Source organism: Epinephelus fuscoguttatus, linkage group LG1, assembly GCF_011397635.1.
Source record: "Epinephelus fuscoguttatus linkage group LG1, E.fuscoguttatus.final_Chr_v1".
NCBI lineage: Eukaryota > Metazoa > Chordata > Actinopteri > Perciformes > Serranidae > Epinephelus > Epinephelus fuscoguttatus.
Window position 1 is genome coordinate 51,307,391 of NC_064752.1, and position 21,173 is coordinate 51,328,563.

Genomic DNA, 21,173 nt, shown 5'->3' on the forward strand with positions numbered 1-21,173 from the left:
CTGTTGAAAAATAAATGATCGTCCAACTAAACGCAAACCGGATGGTTCAGTGTGCCTTCAATTTTGAATAAATCCCCAACAGTGGGGACCAGCAACCAGCAAAACACCCCCACACCATCACACCTCCTCCTCCATGCTTCACAGTGGGAACCAGGCATGTGGAATCCATCCGTTCACCTTTTCTGCGTCTCACAAAGACACGGCGGTTGGAACCAAAGATCTCAAATTTGGACTCATCAGACCAAAGCACAGATTTCCACTGGTCTAATGTCCATTCCTTGTGTTTCTTGGCCCAAACAAATCTCTTCTGCTTGTTGCCTCTCCTTAGCAGTGGTTTCCTAGCAGCTATTTGACCATGAAGGCCTGATTCGCGCAGTCTCCTCTTAACAGTTGTTCTAGAGATGGGTCTGCTGCTAGAGCTCTGTGTGGCATTCATCTGGTCTCTGATCTGAGCTGCTGTTAACTTGCGATTTCTGAGGCTGGTGACTCGGATGAACTTATCCTCAGAAGCAGAGGTGACTCTTGGTCTTCCTTTCCTGGGTCGGTCCTCATGTGTGCCAGTTTCGCTGTAGCGCTTGATGGTTTTTGCGACTCCACTTGGGGACACATTTAAAGTTTTTGCAATTTTCCGGACTGACTGACCTTCATTTCTTAAAGTAATGATGGCCACTCGTTTTTCTTTAGTTAGCTGATTGGTTCTTGTCATAATATGAATTTTAACAGTTGTCCAATAGGGCTGTCGGCTGTGTATTAACCTGACTTCTGCACAACACAACTGATGGTCCCAACCCCATTGATAAAGCAAGAAATTCCACTAATTAACCCTGATAAGGCACACCTGTGAAGTGGAGGAGGTGTGATGGTGTTTTGCTGGTGACACTGTTGGGGATTTATTCAAAATTGAAGGCACACTGAACCAGCATGGCTACCACAGCATCCTGCAGCGACATGCCATCCCATCCGGTTTGCATTTAGTTGGACGATCATTTATTTTTCAACAGGACAATGACCCCAAACACACCTCCAGGCTGTGCAAGGGCTATTTGACCAAGAAGGAGAGTGATGGAGTGCTGCGGCAGATGACCTGGCCTCCACAGTCACCGGACCTGAACCCAATCGAGATGGTCTGGGGTGAGCTGGACCGTAGAGTGAAGGCAAAGGGGCCAACAAGTGCTAAACACCTCTGGGAACTCCTTCAAGACTGTTGGAAAACCATTTCAGGTGACTACCTCTTGAAGCTCATGGAGAGAATGCCAAGAGTGTGCAAAGCAGTAATCAGAGCAAAGGGTGGCTATTTTGAAGAAACTAGAATATAAAACATGTTTTCAGTTATTTCACCTTTTTTTTGTTAAGTACATAACTCCACATGTGTTCATTCATAGATTTGATGCCTTCAGTGAGAATCTACAATGTAAATAGTCATGAAAATAAAGAAAACGCATTGAATGAGAAGGTGTGTCCAAACTTTTGGCCTGTACTGTACGTGGTTCGCCTTTCACGTTTACCTAGAACTTGCCATCACTGGAGACGGCTAAGGTGAAGATCAATCCGGGGCGCTTCTGCGTGAACCTGCTTTGTACTTCTATGATTCTGTCGCACTTTAAATGGAGGACCACATCATATGTTTTGCCCCGTAAGAGGGAAACCACGCCACCAAATAAAAGAAAAGAAAAAGATCAGATAAGTGAGGATGGGACAAAACGCGAGTGAATATAGGCGTTGTTTATTCCAGGTGGAAAGAACTCCTGAAGGAAAAGGATTTCACAAGGGATGCAGAGGTTGCCTGCTTTCTGCTAGACAGGTAATTAAATCTGATATTTTAAAATCATTTTGGCTTCATGTTTGCAACTACTTTTCCCTCCCGTCTAAGTTCGAGTGACGGCTACGTTTACGTGCTAACGTTATCCTAGCCTTGGCTAACGTTATCTCAGAGCTACAGCTAAATGGTTAGCCTAGCCTACAGCCTAATCTGTTGATTCCTCTCGTGCTGCTGCGAAGGCTGCCGCCCTCTCCTCCTCCTCTTCCCTCTGGGTAGCCGAGACACACCTCTTCGCCTGGCCATTCTGCACCGCCTCTACCCCCTCGCCCCCTTCCTCTCCCTGGTCTTCCTCCTCTCCCTCTCCCTCATCTCCCTGTGTCCTGTGGAAGAACACTCTGGAAACGCATATATTATAATCATACCAACCTATATTTGCCACACTGTGCCGTGACTATCACATAAAACGTGTTATTTTAGCATTATTGTGCTAATGCTCGTGTTACCAAAACAATTAGAAATAAAACACTCCTAACATTTATCTCACATATAACCTGTATCTCACTGTTAAGCTATAACATATCGTAACATGGTTTAGATTCCTAAATAAATATTCACCTCGTCGCTGGATAAAACTCGAAAAACTCTGCTGTCTGCGCAAGGCTTTTTGTCCTACGAGGCCACTGTCACTTACCCGACGGGAGGGGTGAGTGAGTGAGTGAGTGCGAGTGAGCGCTACAATCTAGAATTTGACCGCTGATGTCACTGTTATTCACCATTTTTACACACTGAGGCTTTAAAGATTGGCTCAAGTGTTTGACCTACAATCTTAGTGTATGGTATACGTAGTTCTCTCTCAGTACAACTTAAAGCTCGACTGGGGAGACTGCTAAATATCTGCTCTAACTCCATACTGCATAACACTTAGTACAATAGATTGAAAGAACAGTAACAGAATAGGTCTACTTGTACCAAAAGACCTTAGTCTCCTAAGAAAATAAATACGTTGTTGTATTTTACTACAAATATAATCAATGTGTGCACTCCATGATAGAGTAGCGTCCACATAGATGCCTAAATATTTGTAGGAAAAAACTTGTTCAATGTTTGTGTTATTGATAATGAGAGGTGGAGGATATGAGTTCTCTGGAAGACCAAAAATAACTTATTTTGTCTTATCTGCATTGATGATAAGTGAGTTATTCTCACACCACTCCACCAGTCTATCTGTATGAGCCTGATGAATACTGGGATCGTCTTCAGTCCCCAACAAAGACAACAGTACAGTATCATCAGAAAACTTCAAAATAAATGTATTTTGTCCATCAGTTCTACAATCGTCAGTGTACAGTGTGAAAATAAATGGAGAGCTCAGGTAGCTCTGCGGCGCTCCAATGTTGGTAACTGTAGGAGCGGAGTATGTCTGATTAACTTTGACTCTCTGTACCCTATTTCTGAAGAACGCGTGGTACCAGTGAATTAGATGGGCATTTACTTCCTTCTCAACCATCTTGACCAATTAGAGCTTTGGTATTAAAGGCCGATGTGAAATCTAAAAAGAGAGCTCTAGCTGTAGTTTTAGGCATGCCAAGATGCTTCAGAATAAGGTGCATCGCACAGAGGATGCTGTGGTGACCACAGCATCCTCTGTACTGCGATTATGCTTGTATGCAAATTGTTGACTATCAAGCTTGTCACCCAGCTTGTCACTGAGCTCCTGAACTACAATTTTTCCAAAGCCTTCATTACAACAGGAGTCAAGGCAACGGGACAATAATCACTTGGTTGCTGCAGACATTTCACCTTAGCAACAGGTATTATATGTGATGTCCTCCACATGAGAGGAATACTACCAGTGTTCAATGAGCGCTTGTAAATAGGCTGCCACACAGGTGCTAACTCATCTGCAAAAGTTTTCAGGATTATGCGCTAAGATTATCTGGTCCCGTGGCCTTCCTCTGATTTAACCTTTTAAAAACATTTCTCACCTGCTCAACAGCAACATGCTTTTCATTTATTTGTAATTTAGTTAAATATATTCACAAATGTCTTTTAGTCTGGACTTTCTCTGTGTATTTGCAGATCTGTTTTATATTAAAGTTTTTTTCAAATTTTTTTTTTTGAGTTTATTTTTTTTTATATTTGTGGAAGGTGTTTTATATTTACAAATTACACATTAACACACAGATTGTTGATCTGTTCACACAAGTAATACTGAGTATGGACATTTTTATCTGACATGAGTGGTTGAAAACCCACAGAAGACAATCCACAAAAGTGTGCCATGATCCACAGATATCTCACTATCCACAAGCATTTTTTTTTCCTTTATGTATTATCATTATTATTATTATTACTACTACTACTACTACTGTTCTTATTATTATTATTTGTGGGGTCTTTTTTTGTTTGTTGTTTTCTTTGTAAAGCCCCTATGAGTATCCAGAAAAGTGCTATATAACGCCAATGTATTATTATTATTATTATGAAATTTGTGTACTGTAAAGTCATATTAACGGTATGGTGAACGCATACCATAATTTTGCAAAATACATGACATAACAAATGTGATTCATCACAACAAAAGAAGTCATATTTACACAGTTGTAGATTAAACTGTAAATGTGAAAGAGGTTTTGCACATTTGTGAATCGCTTCCTGTCAGCTGGTGTGCCATGTGACATTTGTGACTTCACTCCTATTTGATTATAAGTTGTGTCCATTTTGTACCGCAGCAGATCTGTACAGGAAAGTCCACAGATGATAAGATGTGCAGTAGGAACTTTGCCAGCAGGTGGCGATACACACGCACGCACGCGAGGGCAGACCTGAATGCACTTATTGTTTTTTCTTGAATGTACCAACGTACTTTAGATGAAACCATGCCCACTTCTGTGTGATGACAGTCCTGACAAATGTTTTCCCATGGAAACTGCACTAACTGCATCTCAGATCTGTAAACTTTTTAAATACAGATCTGCTGCAGGAGGAAATGGACAAAAATCTGCAAAACAAATAGAAGGGGAGTCACAATTGTTGGCTGACCTACAAACTGTCAGGAAGCGATCCACAGATATTTCACATTTGCACATGGAACCACAAACACATACCGTAAATATGACTTTACATGTCTTTGTTGTGGTGAAACTGGTAGCATTTGTAAAACCTTATACATATTTGCAAATCTCTCTGTAATTTTGTGGATATGACTTTACACAGCACAACTGACAAAAATACGTTTGGGGGAGTGACATATTTGTTGATCATGGTACACATTTATGGATTGTCTTGTCAGTCAATCAATAACTCAATTTCTTTGTCACATTAAATCATAGAAGGCACAATTCCAGTGAAATGTAATCCCATTGGTACTTTCAGTTTGTGCATTAAAAACAATGTTATAAAGAATAAATGTGTATGATTAGGCTGTGTCATCATTTAGGAGCATTGCAGCCTGAGGGTAGAAGCTCTTTTTGAGCCTCTCAGTGCTTGCCTTCTTCCTAATTCATTTTGCAGCACCTGGTGTAAACATCCTTTATGCAGGGTAGACTAGTTCCTATAGTGTGTTTAGCTGAATGAATCACACTTTGAAAGACCTTGCAGTCCTGTTCGGCACTGTTACCGTACCAGGCAGTTATGTTCCCTTTTGGGATGCCCTCGATGGTGTAGGAGTAGAAATTCCTCAGTATTTAAGGGTAATTTCCTCAAGTGTCTGAGGTGAAACAGTCGCTGCATTCTGTTCTGTCCCCGGTCTAGTCCTAGACATTACATGATGCGACTCCCTCACTCTCCCCACTCCCAAGAAAGGCCAGTAACACAGTATTTTAAACAACAAAGAAAGCAGCTTATTTGTCCTCAGAGGTGGACAGTGCCCAAAACAGCTAACACAAATATACCAATTGACCCTAACCTTACCTAGCAAAAAAGAAATGCGAAACAAAAGACAAATTTTCTAACCTAAGCTCTTACCATTCAAATCAAGAGAAAAGAACATGGCAATGCCAAACTAAAAAGAATTCTCACTCAGTGGTGGCTCCTGCCAAATTTCTCAGGGGGGGCAGTTGTTGTGATGATGGCTGAGGTGACCCGTTCAATGGGTAAATTTGAATTAATTTGGCTCTACAATGACTGAACAATCCACTGTGGTCATCAACAGACTAATTTTCATCAGTTTGCCCACACAAATACCTTTGAATGTGAACAGAGACTTGTTTTACCATTAATCAAATAAAACTGAGTAAGGTATTCACTGAGTCATTGTCAGTCTTAATCAGAAAACATTTTATTATAGCTAAGTGGAAGTTCATTTTGTGTTCTGATTAAAGAAATAAATGCAGGCATACTATAACTTAATACAATGCATATCACATAGTATCACTTATCTTTGACCTGACCTGAACGTTTTTGTTGTTGTTTTTCAGTTTCAATTATATATTGGGGAGGGGGGGGTATATGTATATGGTGACTACTGCCCTGTCATGCATGCATAATTAGGCCTCAATTTCGCTGGGTGCGCAAAGGTGAAGTGCGCTGGTCTTATCATACAAAGTTTGATGGAGTGTCAACTGGACAATATGGAGATATTTGCGTCTTGAAAGCCGGACTACAAATGTGGATAGACAGGGAGAAACACACGCAAGCCTAAGACGTGGTAAGATATGATATTCCTCACTATATGAAGTGACTGATAACAAGATCTGTATTATGGATTGTAAAGAAATTCGTCTGGTTTTTATTTTGTAGACAATTAATCTGTATTTATAGCGTGATGGGATGACAGCACAATCAGTACGTTTACATGGACAGTTTAATTCCACTTTCATTCGGAATGAAAGGCCATTCCGATTAAAAGTGGTCATGTAAACAGTCATTCCGATTGAAAAATGGTCATTCCGATTGAAAATTAAATCCTATTAAAAGGGTGGTTTATTCTGTTTGTCATTCCGAATGAAAGAATTTTGTGTGCATGTAAACGCTCATTCCTCTTTAAGTTCATTCCGGTCTTTCTGCTCATGCTCGTTTCCTTGCCCTACTGGCGCGATGACGTATATAGCGCGCATAGCAATGGGCTGAGATAGAGCAGTCGGACTCGTTGCACTCACCGGTTTCCATACACCAAAGCACGGTCTTCTATCTCCCTTCTTCGACCTTCTACCTCTCTTCTCCTCGTCAACAGACAAAGCATTAGCAGAACAAGGTTCTTGTTGTACTGCTGCTTCAAGAATATAAGCAAAACAAGCCCGAAAAAGGTACTAAGAATGGCGTCGTCAAGCATCTTGTTATCCGGAGCGAGGACTACAGTGTTTTTTTCAGTAAATGTAAACACATAACATCTGCCCCGCCCCCTATCCAATCAGAAACCTTTCCTGCCCCAAACCTTGCACAGACCCTAATAAAGGCAATTAAACTGATCTCCCATGTAAACCCTCATTCGGAATGAGTATTTCCCATGTAAACTACCTGGAAAAACTTTAATTTCGAATGATTTCATTCAGATTTATTTCATTCTGAATGAGAAGTCATCATGTAACCGTAGCCAATGTCTCATTATTGCTGCTTGGTAGTTTGCCATTTTGCAGTGTTGGTGTAGAGCGTCACATGTTGGAGGCATGGATAGTTCTGGCAAAGCTGAAGATGCCATGCAGAATGCTTTGTATCTTGCATCATTCATATTTGTGGCCATTCTTAGCTGATTTATCCTCAGCACCTCTTGGTTTACAGTGATTATTTGCCTGATGATCTGCTCACAGAAGATCTTGTAGCTGACATCAAAGGCCGGCTCATTTCTGAAACACACAGACACAGGCACACACACACACACACACACACAGACAGACACACAGACACGCAGACACGCAGACACAGACACGCAGACACACAGACACACACACACATTTTAATAATGCAGAGAGTTGTGCAAAAGATGTCTTATCTATAGACAATTTATCAAGCATGTGCATATGTGCAGTCTGAGCAAATTATTACATTGACCACATAATATAAGAGATATTGGATAAAGGAGATACCCCACTGTAGGCTTATCCAGTGTTAACCCTTAGATGCATAAGTGGGGTCAAAAATGACCCCAGGGGTTGTTTTTCTTCAATATCTATGGAATTAAAAGTTTTTATCATTTCATATTCCAGGTATTCCTCATAAAACATTTTTTTGACATGAGGCCATTTGCATTTAAAAAAAAAAAATCATATACATTTTAAGAAATTGTTGTTTTTGTATCACTACCCCACTCTTCCATAAGTGGGGTCAAAAATGACCCCAAGCATGTAATATCAAGGGTTAGACCTAGGAATCTTTGATTCTTATCGACTGTGACTGTCAGGTATACATTTACTGTTGCACTTACACATGTAATGCCAGCAGTCTGACCACCCAGGAGGATTTTTATACAGCAACAGACATGTTAGTATTATATTCGTTTTATATCTTGGAATACATATGACGTTATAAAATATGAACTTATTTTCCACATCCATGACTTTTGTGTGATAAAGTATAATATTATTGTCATCAAATTAGCCTACTTTGTAGTTAGCTAACACTAGCTAACTAAGTTAGCTAGTGTTAGCTAACTACAATGTAGGTACTAATTAGCTAACTACTATGTAATGTTAGCTAGCTAACATTACTGCATTTGTTGTGTAGAGATAAGCAGCCTTACTATGATATTTATAGCTTCCTTGTAATACAATCTTACCATTATTGTGTGTGTGCGTGCGTGCATGTTAGGTAGCCTATTATGCTATTATTGATTATTCAATGATGTCATTAGTAAGTGTGTGTGTGTGTGTGTGTGTGTGTGTGTGTGTGTGTGTGTGTGTGTGTCTGTCTGTCTGTCTGTCTGTCTGTGTGTGTGTATAGTTCATTACTGCATTTGTTGTGTAGAGATAAGCAGACTAAACGCTGAACGCCTCTATCGCGTCCATCGCGTCGCGCTAGACGCGTCCATCGCGCCGCCCGGCGCGAATTCGCGTCTTTGCATTGACTTCGTATGTAATCTTGACACGCGAATTCGCAAATTCGCGTGGTTGGTGTGAACGCAGCTTACGTGGTAAGATACGATATTCCCTACTATATGAAGTGACTGATAACAAGATCTGTATAATGGACTGTAAAGAAATTCGTCAGGTTTTTATTTTGTAGACAATTGATCTGTCACAATGGTGTGTGTGACCCTGCATTCGCGAGTAATCCATCCAAGAGTAATGTGTGTGCAAAGCTGTATGAAAGCTCTGTTATACATAATTTCAGTGTAACTTTATCATTTTTTTCGCTGTGAAAACACTGGGCTACTGACAAGTGTCCGACAAAGCTGCAGTTCCACTGTTTCATGTGATATGAGTGGCTTCTCGCTAATGGTCGCGGAGAAAATCCATAGAGAGGGACGAACAGGTGTGAATTTGGGCGCACTATGTGTCGTTCCTTTTTAACCTATATGGTTAAAAAGCCTCTTGGATCAACTGGAAACATTAGCCATGTTGATCTTGAATGTGACCGCCGCGCAGTGGCGCTGCCTCATGTGATGTCGGAATAATCGGAGAAAATGAGTTTCCGACCGTAAAACAATATTTCTGTGGAAACAGTTGACGACGTGTTTTTTAATCATTTTTAGTGATAAAATACAACACATCTTCTTTGTAATGTCCATGATGTCTCCACATTACCACCTAAACGGTCATGAACACACAATGAAGTAAGAACGACTTCCCGACATGGGAAATCGGACCATCCGAGGAGCACATGAATGATACTTGGTGGTTTACGTATGACAAAAACACGTTGGGGCAAGCCCTCCCGGAACCCACAGAGATTGCACTGGAGCGCCTGCATTTAGAAAAAAAAAGCATTTTACATGGAAGTCTATGAGAGTGAGTCGGGGCGATTTCCAGCCAGGCTGATATTGCCCCAAAGGGCCGGAACGCGACTTCACACTGCATCTGATTGGATATTCAGAGGCAGGACGAGCTGTTTCAAGTGAAAATTATCAGAATAATTAATATATTGTGTGTATATATGACAATAATGATGATGATGATAATCACACATTTATTATCATCTTTCTTTTGTGGCTCGAGGAGGGGCGGCGCCCTATCGCCCTCTATTGGCCAGTCGCCCGTTAGTGACTATAGGGCGAAAGAATTGACCATAAATTGTGATCACATTCATTTTCCTCATTGACAACAATACATTCAGAGCTGCCGCAAGTCTCCTACGGGGGCGTGGCGCTAACGTCACTGAATCAGGAAGTGTGAGTGGGGTATCTCGCTTTATCCAATATCTCTGATAATATCTTACCTCACATTTCTTCTTCTGTGGTCCCAGTAACTGTTGCAGTGGACTTGGTCAAGAACCTGGTTAACTGACAGTAACAGGACTTGTGGTATCGGACTTCCATGGCCACACAATCTTTATCTTTAATATGCAAAAGAATCCTTTCAGCAACAGACCTTCAAAGAATGAAGATAATTACATGTCGTCTGTCTGAATTTGTGTGTATATACAGGAGAGAGACAAAGAGAGAGAGAGAGAGAGAGAGATTTTTTACCCACCTGCTGATAACGTCTTTGCCAGTGAAAGTTGATCCTTTGCCTGACAAGTTGATGTAAATATCTACTTTACTGCACAAGGCAGGCAGAACAGGACCAGAGGAAACAATAGGTAGACCCATCCTGGACCGGAGGTTCTTTCGCGTAGTTTCACTTGTTGATCCTGAGATGCTGCTGGTGTTTCGGATTTACTCGCCACTATGTTAACTGGCGACCTTCAGCCGAATGCGTCTATGGTTGTCGTAGTGACAACAGCTGTTTTCAACCAGGAAGAGAACGCGTAGCTGTCCTTGCGAAGGCCTCTTTCCTCAATTTTTCATAACAGTATCAAAACATAGCCCACCTGATCCGTCTTTGGACTCTTGTTGGAGGAACCCACAGACCGACACTCATACAAAAAGCAGTGGTTTAAACCCACTTAATTCATAAACCTAACGTTTATTGTTGTGCTACAGGTCGATAAAGCCAATATTCATATACTCACATGGAAATACTTTATTTTAAATTAAGCAATAAAGCAGCAGCTGTATAAATCCAGTTACTTCATAAATGTAACGCAAGATAATGTCATGTTGTAGCCTTCATAGGCAACATTGAAAATCACATCTTTTATGTAAACCTAGAAATAACAATAAATACATTTGAGGGTGGTTCAGAAAAAAACACATGGTAGGCTATATGGTATACCAAACATGTACAGTGAAGAAACAAATATGTAAGATCCTGCAACATAACCACATTTGCGCCACCGACCAACTTAACTCCTTTGGCCAACAGGTCATATTTCCTTGAGATGATGCACAAGTAGATTTGATTTACTCATCTGGCTGTCATTCATGTAACTAAACTTGCATTCAATGTTCACCTTTTATTAATGTGACTGTGCTTGCAGTTTCCAGCAGATCATTGTTTAGCCCACTCGGTAGCATTGTGCGGGTGGGAAACATGACATCGGAAGTAAGTGAAAGTGTCAAAAGTCAAGTTAATATTCTACGCAAATAGGGACTTTCTCAGATCATGGCAAGACCAAATGATTCCAAGGGTGCACTGCATGTGACTCTGGGTGTGCCTTATTAGGCCCATTTGGCAAAACCATTCTACATTGGTGTAGGGTGTCTGGGTCCAGTAATGGGGGTATGGGAGTATTAGCCCTTCTCTTTGTTGCTCACTATGTTCTGCCTATGAGAGGGAGGTGGAAATCACTGTTGAACCCAAAATGAATATCCGAATATCCATCGAATATCCAACATCAAACTAACTTCACCTCGGTACTCTAAAATGCTTTGCAGGAGTTAATGGACTTTCATACCACATAGCCTACAGCCTAGTGTTTGTCATATTTGTACGCTTTTAATCACCTTAATGCTACAACATAAATAGATAATTTATCTTAGAGATAAATCTATTATACAGCTGCTGCTTTATTGCTTAATTTAAAATAAAGTATTTCCACGTGAGTATATGAATATTGGCTTTATCGACCTGTAGCACAACAATAAACGTTAGGTTTATGAATTAAGTGGGTTTAAACCGCTGCTTTTTGTATTGGAATGCAGTGAGATTGTAAAATGTTCCTCAGTGCATGGACAGTGTGGTCACAAGTTGATCTGGCTGCCTCCCAATTTGAAGACATACTGTAGCTGGCTGTATGTTGTCGGGTTTTTATTGGATCTGTCTGTGAAGTGGTGCTGTAATAGTGGTGTATCACGTTAATTGTGCGCCTATAATTTATCTTCCCATAATGAAGCGGGTTCGAATCCCGTGAAAATATTATTTTTTACGTTTCACGGGGCTGAACGGTTCTTTAATATGGCACGTTTATTTAGGCAGGCACCAGAAACGAAACTGTGTAGGCCTATTTAGAAATTTTTTTTTTGAGATAGGAGTTAGATTTACGGGAAAAGCAACCTGGCCTCTTCTTGTTTTCAACATTCCGACATAACAAGTGTAATTCAAACCGCGACTGAGTGTCGGTCCGTGACTGGGTTCCTCCAACAAGAGTCCAAAGACGGATCAGATCGGCTATGTTTTGATATTGTTATGAAAAATTGAGTGAAGAGGCCTTCGCGAGAACAGCTACGTATTCTCTTCCTGGTTGAAAACAGCTGTTGTCACTACGACAACCATAGACACAGTCGGCTGAAGGTCGCCAGTTAACAGAGTCGCGAGTAAATCCGGAACACCGGTGTCATGTCCCTACTGGTTTCCAATTTAACTGGTTTCCTTACCGAACAGCTTTGATTGGTTTGCTTGGTAGCAACGCCTTTCCGGTTCCGTATTTCCAGATTACGCCATCCCCGCCATCTTTAAACATCTTCTGTTGCGATGGAGATGTTGCAGTATTAAGGCCCATTTATGCTCAATGTTCAGTACGGATACGGACGGAGCCGTCTGTCCGTGCTCAGCGTTCATTTCTCTGTGACCGGAAAAGCCGGAAGCTAAACAAAGAATCAACTAGAGATGACGATAACCATTCAGGAAAGGAACGCAGCCTCCTACCGCTCTGGCGGTGAATTGCACCGCGACGAAATGGAGTGACGGAAAAGTTCGAAGGGTTCACGACGGTGTCACAGCAATGACGTAGGTACGTTGTAGGTACGCCGCAGGACCATAAATCAGGTTTTAGCACAGACTCACCTCCCTGTGTTTCATTAACATCTGAATGCTCTCTGGTATGTTTCTCCGCTGAATCCAAGTGCTTTCTATCAATGAATCGTCTGTAGCACGTCGCATGAAATCCAGCATCTCCTGGAACATTGTCAAACTCAATAGCGATACAGTGTTTATGTTGCAGCTATTGTCTTGCTCTCACCACTCAAACAAAGCCATCTTTCGATGCAGTTTCTGAACGTGTCCCACCGTTTTGCTGTGAAATCCTGTATCTTTTTGTTTTTCATAGATATCAGGTTCATATAGCATGTTTTTAGTCGCTTTTTAAAGGTTTTTGCCGTGTTTTCATCCTCCGAACTGCTGGAAGACCGAGCCATGAACGCAGACGTCGTCGTCTTCTTCTTCTTCTTCTTCTTCTTCTTTCATTTAATGGCGGATTACACCACCTTTTTCAGATGTGTACCGCCACCTGCTGTACCGGAGTGTGTATCATAGTGTATACTTCAGGGACCTATTGCACAAAACTAGGATAAGGGATTAAGCCGGGATATCTTGGTTATCCTGGCTCAATTTATCCGTGATCCGGTTGCACAAAAGCGGGATAGTGGAAAGCGGGATATATTGTGACATAAATTACCATGGAGATTTATTCTGTGGAGCTAGCCTGCTCCAGACCAGGCTAAGTTCCAGGATCTATTTAATCTCATCCCTTATCTCAGTCAGCAGTCACCACAAATGGAAACCAATAGTTATTCCACTGCCCACTGCACATTGTTATCACATTCAGCCAGACCCACTGTCATTATTTAAACATTTGTGATCATTAATTGCAATTATTTTAGATAAATGATGATTTTAGATGATTTTGCAATCATTAGATAATTTACAGTTTCCCATAGACTATATATAAAGAACACATCCCATATAAATATAAATACACATCAAAGAGTAACATGATGTTCCTTTATTGAATAAGGATAAATCAAAGCAAGTAAACCATCAGCTCCTTTCAAAACTCTACAAGATAGAAAGCATGGAATCAAAGCATATTATACAACACAAGAATAAATACACATTCAAAGGTCTGTATATGATACACCCTGCATGTCTGCACACTGAAATAAATGCAGCACTAATCCATACACAACAAATGAACAGATAAATGAATGGATGCAGTAGCCTCCCTGCAAGCTTGTATACACACAGTATACAGCACAAACAATATAAGAGGCCAAATCAATTTAAATTGAATAAAAAAACCCCCACAAATTTCTCTGCCAATGCAGGCCATATTTAACTGAAATTCACAGCATGCGTCTCTGCCACTCCAGGCAATATTTAACTGAAATTCACAGCATGCATCTCCGCCACACCAGGACATATTTAACTGAAATTCACAGCATGCGTCTCTGCCACTGCAGGACATATTTAACTGAAATTCACAGCATGCATCTTTGCCACTGCAGGACATATTTAACTGAAATTCACAGCGTGCGTCTCTGCCACTGCAGGACATATTTAACCTAAACCTAACCTAACCTAAAATTTAAAGCATGCATATTAACTAAAATAATTTAACACATATTGGTCCCTGACCAGCCGACCACTGTCGTCATCAGGGAAGATGGCAGGATTGTCCCAGTCCATGTGTGATGGCACTCTGGGGGCCCTCTCCTTCCTCAGGCAGGCCACATTGTGGAGGACAGCACAGGCCACAGTGATGTCACATACCCTCAAAGGGCTGACCCTTAAGTAGTTAAGACAGTGAAAGTGTGCCTTCAGGAGGCCAAAGGTCATTTCAATCCTGGCCCTTGTCCTGGCATGGGCATGATTATAGGCCTGCTGTGCTTCCTGAGGGTCTGTGTATGGTGTGAGGAGAAAAGGCTGGCAGGCATACCCCCTGTCCCCCAGCAACACACCAGAGAATTCACCTGTCAATACAAAATCTCATCATCACAACCTCATAAATAGAGTGACATTCTTGACACAGCCATCATGTAAAAAGTGGTTATTAATAGAGGTTGTGTGGCTCACCTTGTGATAGGCGCTGATAGATTCCAGAGGTCTGAAAGACTCGGGAGTCATGGACTGAGCCGCGCCACTTTACCACAACATTGCTGATCAGATAGTCAGCATTGCAGACCATCTGAAATTATAAGATGAATTTATTTATCCCCAAGGGAAATTCAATTAAGTCAGTGAGCTCATCTATTTATCAGAGTTATACAGTCTGATGGAGTTACATTTACACAATTTCACTCACATCTGCAGTCAGTTTCAGTTACAATTTCAACTGATTTATAATCAGAGTACAACTATGTTTTCGGAGATGTTAATTAACTATTTGGATTGTAATTGTGATGGTTTCAGCGGAGCAGTGAGTGTGTATTTGTGCACTACTTACGCATTCAGGCAGTCTGCAATACTTTGCCACGCTTTCTTTCGTTGTTTATGACTGCGGCGGTGTTGCCTTTCTTTTTGATTTGTTCCTTTACCTCTTTGTAAGCCTCCATGAGGATTTCTGCCTCCGACGGGGAAAAGTACGCCGCTCTTGTTGCCATGGTGAATCGGTGAATCGGTGATCAATGGCGGAGTCTATGGGAGGAAGCCGCATGCGCGCACTGATCCAGGATTGGTTTCACCTGGCTTGATGAATCCATGTCTGCTCATCCTGGCTTGGTCTTTGTGTAACCAATTAAGTCTGGACGCTCTTGTTTTGGATTCGTTGAACCCAGCTCAGTCATTTATCCTGGATGTCTGAATCCTACTTTTGTGCAACGGGCCCCAGGTTAAATTCTAAACAGGAAAACAAACAAACAAACAAAACAGAAAAAAAACAGGTAAAACTCCCTTATATTCTATTTTCTAATCCTGTGTCTTTGAGGAAACTAAATACTGCCCTATAACATTCCCTCATTTTCCCACTCATCCCTAAAATTCCCTCCAAGCTCCATTCCCATTCCAGCTCATACATCCTATCACGCAACCTGTTCCTTTCTAACTCATACTTACTACATTTCAAAATGACATGCTCAACACTCTCTGGAGCATTGCACCTATCACATTTATCAGACGCAGACTTTGCCATTAGATACAGAGTTGATTTTAAACTAGTGTGTCCAAGTCTTACCCTGGAAATGATTACTTCTTCTCTTCTGCATTTCCCTTTAAAAACCTTTGTGTTAACTGACTTTTGTATTTTATAGTAGTGTCTCTCTTTAACATCTGTATCCCACTTCTTCTGCCACGAATCTATCACTGCCTTTCTGATTATTGATTGAGAATTTTCATTATTTCTTCATTACTTAATCTTAAAGCTCTTTTGGCAATATTGTCTGCTTTTTCATTACCACTAACACCTACATGTGCAGGAACCTAACAAAATTGAACAAGAATTCCACTTCCTTGTAATCTCCACATTAGTATTAGTATTTGTATTTAAGCTCTGAAGAACTGCAGTGGAATCTGAGCAAATGACCACTCTCTCAGGCCTAACCTCTTCTATCCATTGTAATGCTAGTATTATGGCTGTTATTTCTGCAGTAAATACAGACAATCTATTACTGATTCTTTTACAAATACTTACATCAAACTCTGGTATGTATACTCCTGTTCCTACTTGTTCAGTCTCTGGATCTTCAGACCCATCTGTAAAAATGGGGAGAAAGTTATAATAATTCCTCTTCAAATAATCCTCAACATAATACTTGATGTTATCCATATTCATCTTGCTCCACTTGCTCTTCTGTTCTACAAGTTGTAAATTTACATTGGGTACTGGGAGTATCCAAGGAGGAACATTGCCCCATACAACACCAGGTCCAAATTCCAAATTATTTAATCCATATTTTCCTGCTATAGACTTGATATTGGATCCAAACCCTCTCCCTTTATGCTGTTGTGAATACTCCCAGCAATCAGAAATTACCGCTTTTGCAGATTGATTTTCTCCAGATTCATTTAGTTCAACCCAATAGGCTAACGACAACTTTAATCGTCTTAGGTGTAATGGTAATTCATCTGCTTCCACCAGTAATGCATTAGTTGGAGTTGTTTTAACTGCACCAATACTGATTCTTATAGCTCTGAACTGAATTCTGTCTAACTTTTCCAAAACACTCTTCGCTGCAGCTCCATACACCATACAACCATAATCAAGGCTAGATCGTATTAAGGCCCTATAAATATCCATTAAAGATTGCTTATCTGCTCCCCATGCATATCCTGCCACTGATCTCATGAGATTCAACACTTTTCAACATTTAGTCTCTACCTGTTTAACATGATTTCTCCATATACATTTCTCATCAAACCACAATCCTAAGTATTTGAACTCACTTACCCTTTCCATGTTTTGCCCATATAATTTAAGCTGTATATCTCTTAGCTTTCTTTTCCTGGTAAAGAGCATGTAGCAAGACTTTGTAACAGACATCTTGAAACCCCAATCGTAAGACCATCTCTCTACCTGTTGTATAGCCCTCTGAATGCAGTTAATCACATGGATGATATTTCTCCCTCTTTTCCATATCGCCCCGTCATCTGCATAAAGTGATGACTCAATATCTCCACCAACATTTTGAAAGATATCATTTATCATTATGTTAAACAGGATTGGGCTAATAGCACTACCTTGGGGAATACCATTTACTATTTCAAACTCCTCTGAAATAGCATCCCCGACTTTAACTCGGAATGTCCTATTAGATAGGAAGTGTAGAATCCAGTTATACATTCTTCCACCAATACCCATTTTAAACATTTTGATTAGCAGTCCCTCTCTCCACAAAGAGTCGTATGCCTTCTCAGTGTCAAAATACACTATAGCCATGACCTCTTTCATACTAACTGCTTTTTCTGCCTCATTACCAACATTCACCAAAGCACCAACTGTAGATCTTCCTTTTCGAAATCCACTTTGGCATGAGCTAAACAGCCCTCTTTGTTCTAAATAATATGATAATCTTCTAACAATGATTTTTTTTCCATCAGTTTGCACAAGTGTGATGTTAAAGCTATTGGTCGATAGCTTCCTGCACTAGTTGGGTCTTTACCAGGTTTAACAAAGGGTAGGACCCAAGCATTTTTCCAGCTGCTAGGCATTACACCTTCTCTTCATATCTTATTAAACAGATTTAATATTATTTTTAGACCTTCATCTGGCAGTTGTCTGAACATAGTGTAGCATAATTGATCTTGACCTGGAGCTGTATATGCATATGTATATGTATATCCTTTTAAGGCCATTTCCAGCTCATGAAATGTCAGGTCCATGTCAAGTACAGATCCATTGCTATCCTTCTTCTTTGTTACATCATTATTAGTTCTTAATATTTCTATTTTCCGTTGTTTATGTTTCTCATCCAAATGATTTCAACTATGTACACCTGCAACCATTTTTCCCATTAGATCTGCCTTTTCCTTATTTGTAATTGCTACATGATCTCCATCTATCAACACTGGGATTTTAGCAGATTTCCTTTTCCCACTCATCTTTTTAATCATTGTCCAGATGTCACCCAATTTTACTTCTTTGCCTATGGTTGAACAGTATTTCCTCCATTCATTCCTCTTGGTTGACTTAATTGCTTTCTGTGCCTTAGCTTTGTTTCGTTGGTAAGTTTTCTTGACTTAGATGATTTCTTAATATTCTGAGTGCACGATTTCTTTCTTTTCTAGCTTTTTTGCACTTATCACTCCACCAGGGAACCATTTTCTTTTGCCCACTCACTGTACTCTTAGGAATACAGTACAGGCCAAAAGTTTGGACACACCTTCTCATTCAATGCGTTTTCTTTATTTTCATGACTATTTACATTGTAGATTCTCACTGAAGGCATCAAAACTATGAATGAACACATGTGGAGTTATGTACTTAACAAAAAAAGGTGAAATAACTGAAAACCTGTTTTATATTCTAGTTTCTTCAAAATAGCCACCCTTTGCTCTGATTACTGCTTTGCACACTCTTGGCATTCTCTCCATGAGCTTCAAGAGGTAGTCACCTGAAATGGTTTTCCAACAGTCTTGAAGGAGTTCCCAGAGGTGTTTAGCACTTGTTGGCCCCTTTGCCTTCACTCTACGGTCCAGCTCACCCCAGACCATCTCGATTGGGTTCAGGTCCGGTGACTGTGGAGGCCAGGTCATCTGCCGCAGCACTCCATCACTCTCCTTCTTGGTCAAATAGCCCTTGCACAGCCTGGAGGTGTGTTTGGGGTCATTGTCCTGTTGAAAAATAAATGATCGTCCAACTAAATGCAAACCGGATGGGATGGCATGTCGCTGCAGGATGCTGTGGTAGCCATGCTGGTTCAGTGTGCCTTCAATTTTGAATAAATCCCCAACAGTGTCACCAGCAAAACACCCCCACACCATCACACCTCCTCCTCCATGCTTCACAGTGGGAACCAGGCATGTGGAATCCATCCGTTCACCTTTTCTCGTCTCACAAAGACACGGCGGTTGGAACCAAAGATCTCAAATTTGGACTCATCAGACCAAAGCACAGATTTCCACTGGTCTAATGTCCATTCCTTGTGTTTCTTGGCCCAAACAAATCTCTTCTGCTTGTTGCCTCTCCTTAGCAGTGGTTTCCTAGCAGCTATTTGACCATGAAGGCCTGATTTGCGCAGTCTCCTCTTAACAGTTGTTCTAGAGATGGGTCTGCTGCTAGAACTCTGTGTGGCATTCATCTGGTCTCTGATCTGAGCTGCTGTTAACTTGTGATTTCTGACGCTGGTGACTCGGATGAACTTATCCTCAGAAGCAGAGGTGACTCTTGGTCTTCCTTTCCTGGGTCGGTCCTCATGTGTGCCAGTTTCGTTGTAGCGCTTGATGGTTTTTGCGACTCCACTTGGGGACACCTTTAAAGTTTTTGCAATTTTCCGGACTGACTGACCTTCATTTCTTAAAGTAATGATGGCCACTCGTTTTTCTTTAGTTAGCTGATTGGTTCTTGCCATAATATGAATTTTAACAGTTGTCCAATAGGGCTGTCGGCTGTGTATTAACCTGACTTCTGCACAACACAACTGATGGTCCCAACCCCATTGATAAAGCAAGAAATTCCACTATTTAACCCTGATAAGGCACACCTGTGAAGTGGAAACCATTTCAGGTGACTACCTCTTGAAGCTCATGGAGAGAATGCCAAGAGTGTGCAAAGCAGTAATCAGAGCAAAGGGTGGCTATTTTGAAGAAACTAGAATATAAAACATGTTTTCAGTTATTTCACCTTTTTTTGTAAAGTACATAACTCCACGTGTTCATTCATAGTTTTGATGCCTTCAGTGAGAATCTACAATGTAAATAGTCATGAAAATAAAGAAAACGCATTGAATGAGAAGGTGTGTCCAAACTTTTGGCCTGTAGTGTACATGTTGATGCAGCATCTATAATTACAGATGTCACTGCTGCTGCAAAACTATCTATGTCATCTTCAATCGATATTCTTTCAGCAGACTCACTACACTGCAAAATTTTTCGCTGTGAATTCCCAATAAATTATTGGATAAGTTTTGCATGACTTTCACAGTAAGGATTACAGCAATATACTGTGCAATGTACTCACAGCAATTTACTGTAATTTCACATCTCTGATATTACAATGCATTGTTGTAAAAGCACAACTGTATACTGTAACTTCACAGCTTCAGTGACAAAGCAATTACTGTGATATTACAGTACATTACTGGGGAATTACAACCTTTTGCTGTACATCATTACAACAAGGCCCTGTACTTTTACAGTGTGTACTGTGAAAGTAATGCACAAGTTGACAGTAATTTACTGTGAATTTACAATGTATACTGTGGAAGTCATGCAAAAATTGGCCAGTAATTTACTGTGAAAGTAAATTCACCACCACCAACATACAACTCTGAGGTACAGTCAGTGTTAGCCCAATGGCATATTTATTTACAAATAAAGATTATTCAACATAAATGCCAAGAAATTCAACTTCCTAGTCATAAACTTTCCAAAGCCATCTTAAAATGCAGAGAAACTGTGCAGAAACTTGCGATTCAACTACCCAGCTGTGTCACAATAACAGTAAGAGGATGGGAATGAGGCCTACATGACAAGGTAAGAGAGGAAGGGAGAGAGCGATGAAGGGATGTCGTGAAGGGGTCAGGTGCTCCTCTCAGTCTCAAACATTCTATAATCCACACGCAACAGCGTTGAACAAAATCTTGCAGTGCAAAGTTGTCTTCAAAAAGATCTACTCAGAACTGAGCCTGACA

General features: G+C 40.7%; 1 long non-coding RNA gene across 1 annotated transcript in view; it reads right to left on the minus strand.

Annotated features, from left to right (window-relative positions):
• LOC125886100 (uncharacterized) overlaps positions 1-10,648 on the minus strand; it is a 233,265-nt gene extending 222,617 nt beyond the window's left edge. The window contains exons 1-3 of the long non-coding RNA XR_007448976.1: positions 10,324-10,648; positions 10,070-10,221; positions 643-7,542 (exon numbers count right to left, since the gene is read on the minus strand). This is a non-coding gene — a long non-coding RNA (uncharacterized LOC125886100). The remainder of the gene's footprint in view (positions 1-642; positions 7,543-10,069; positions 10,222-10,323) is intronic.
• Positions 10,649-21,173: the final 10,525 nt, after the last annotated feature.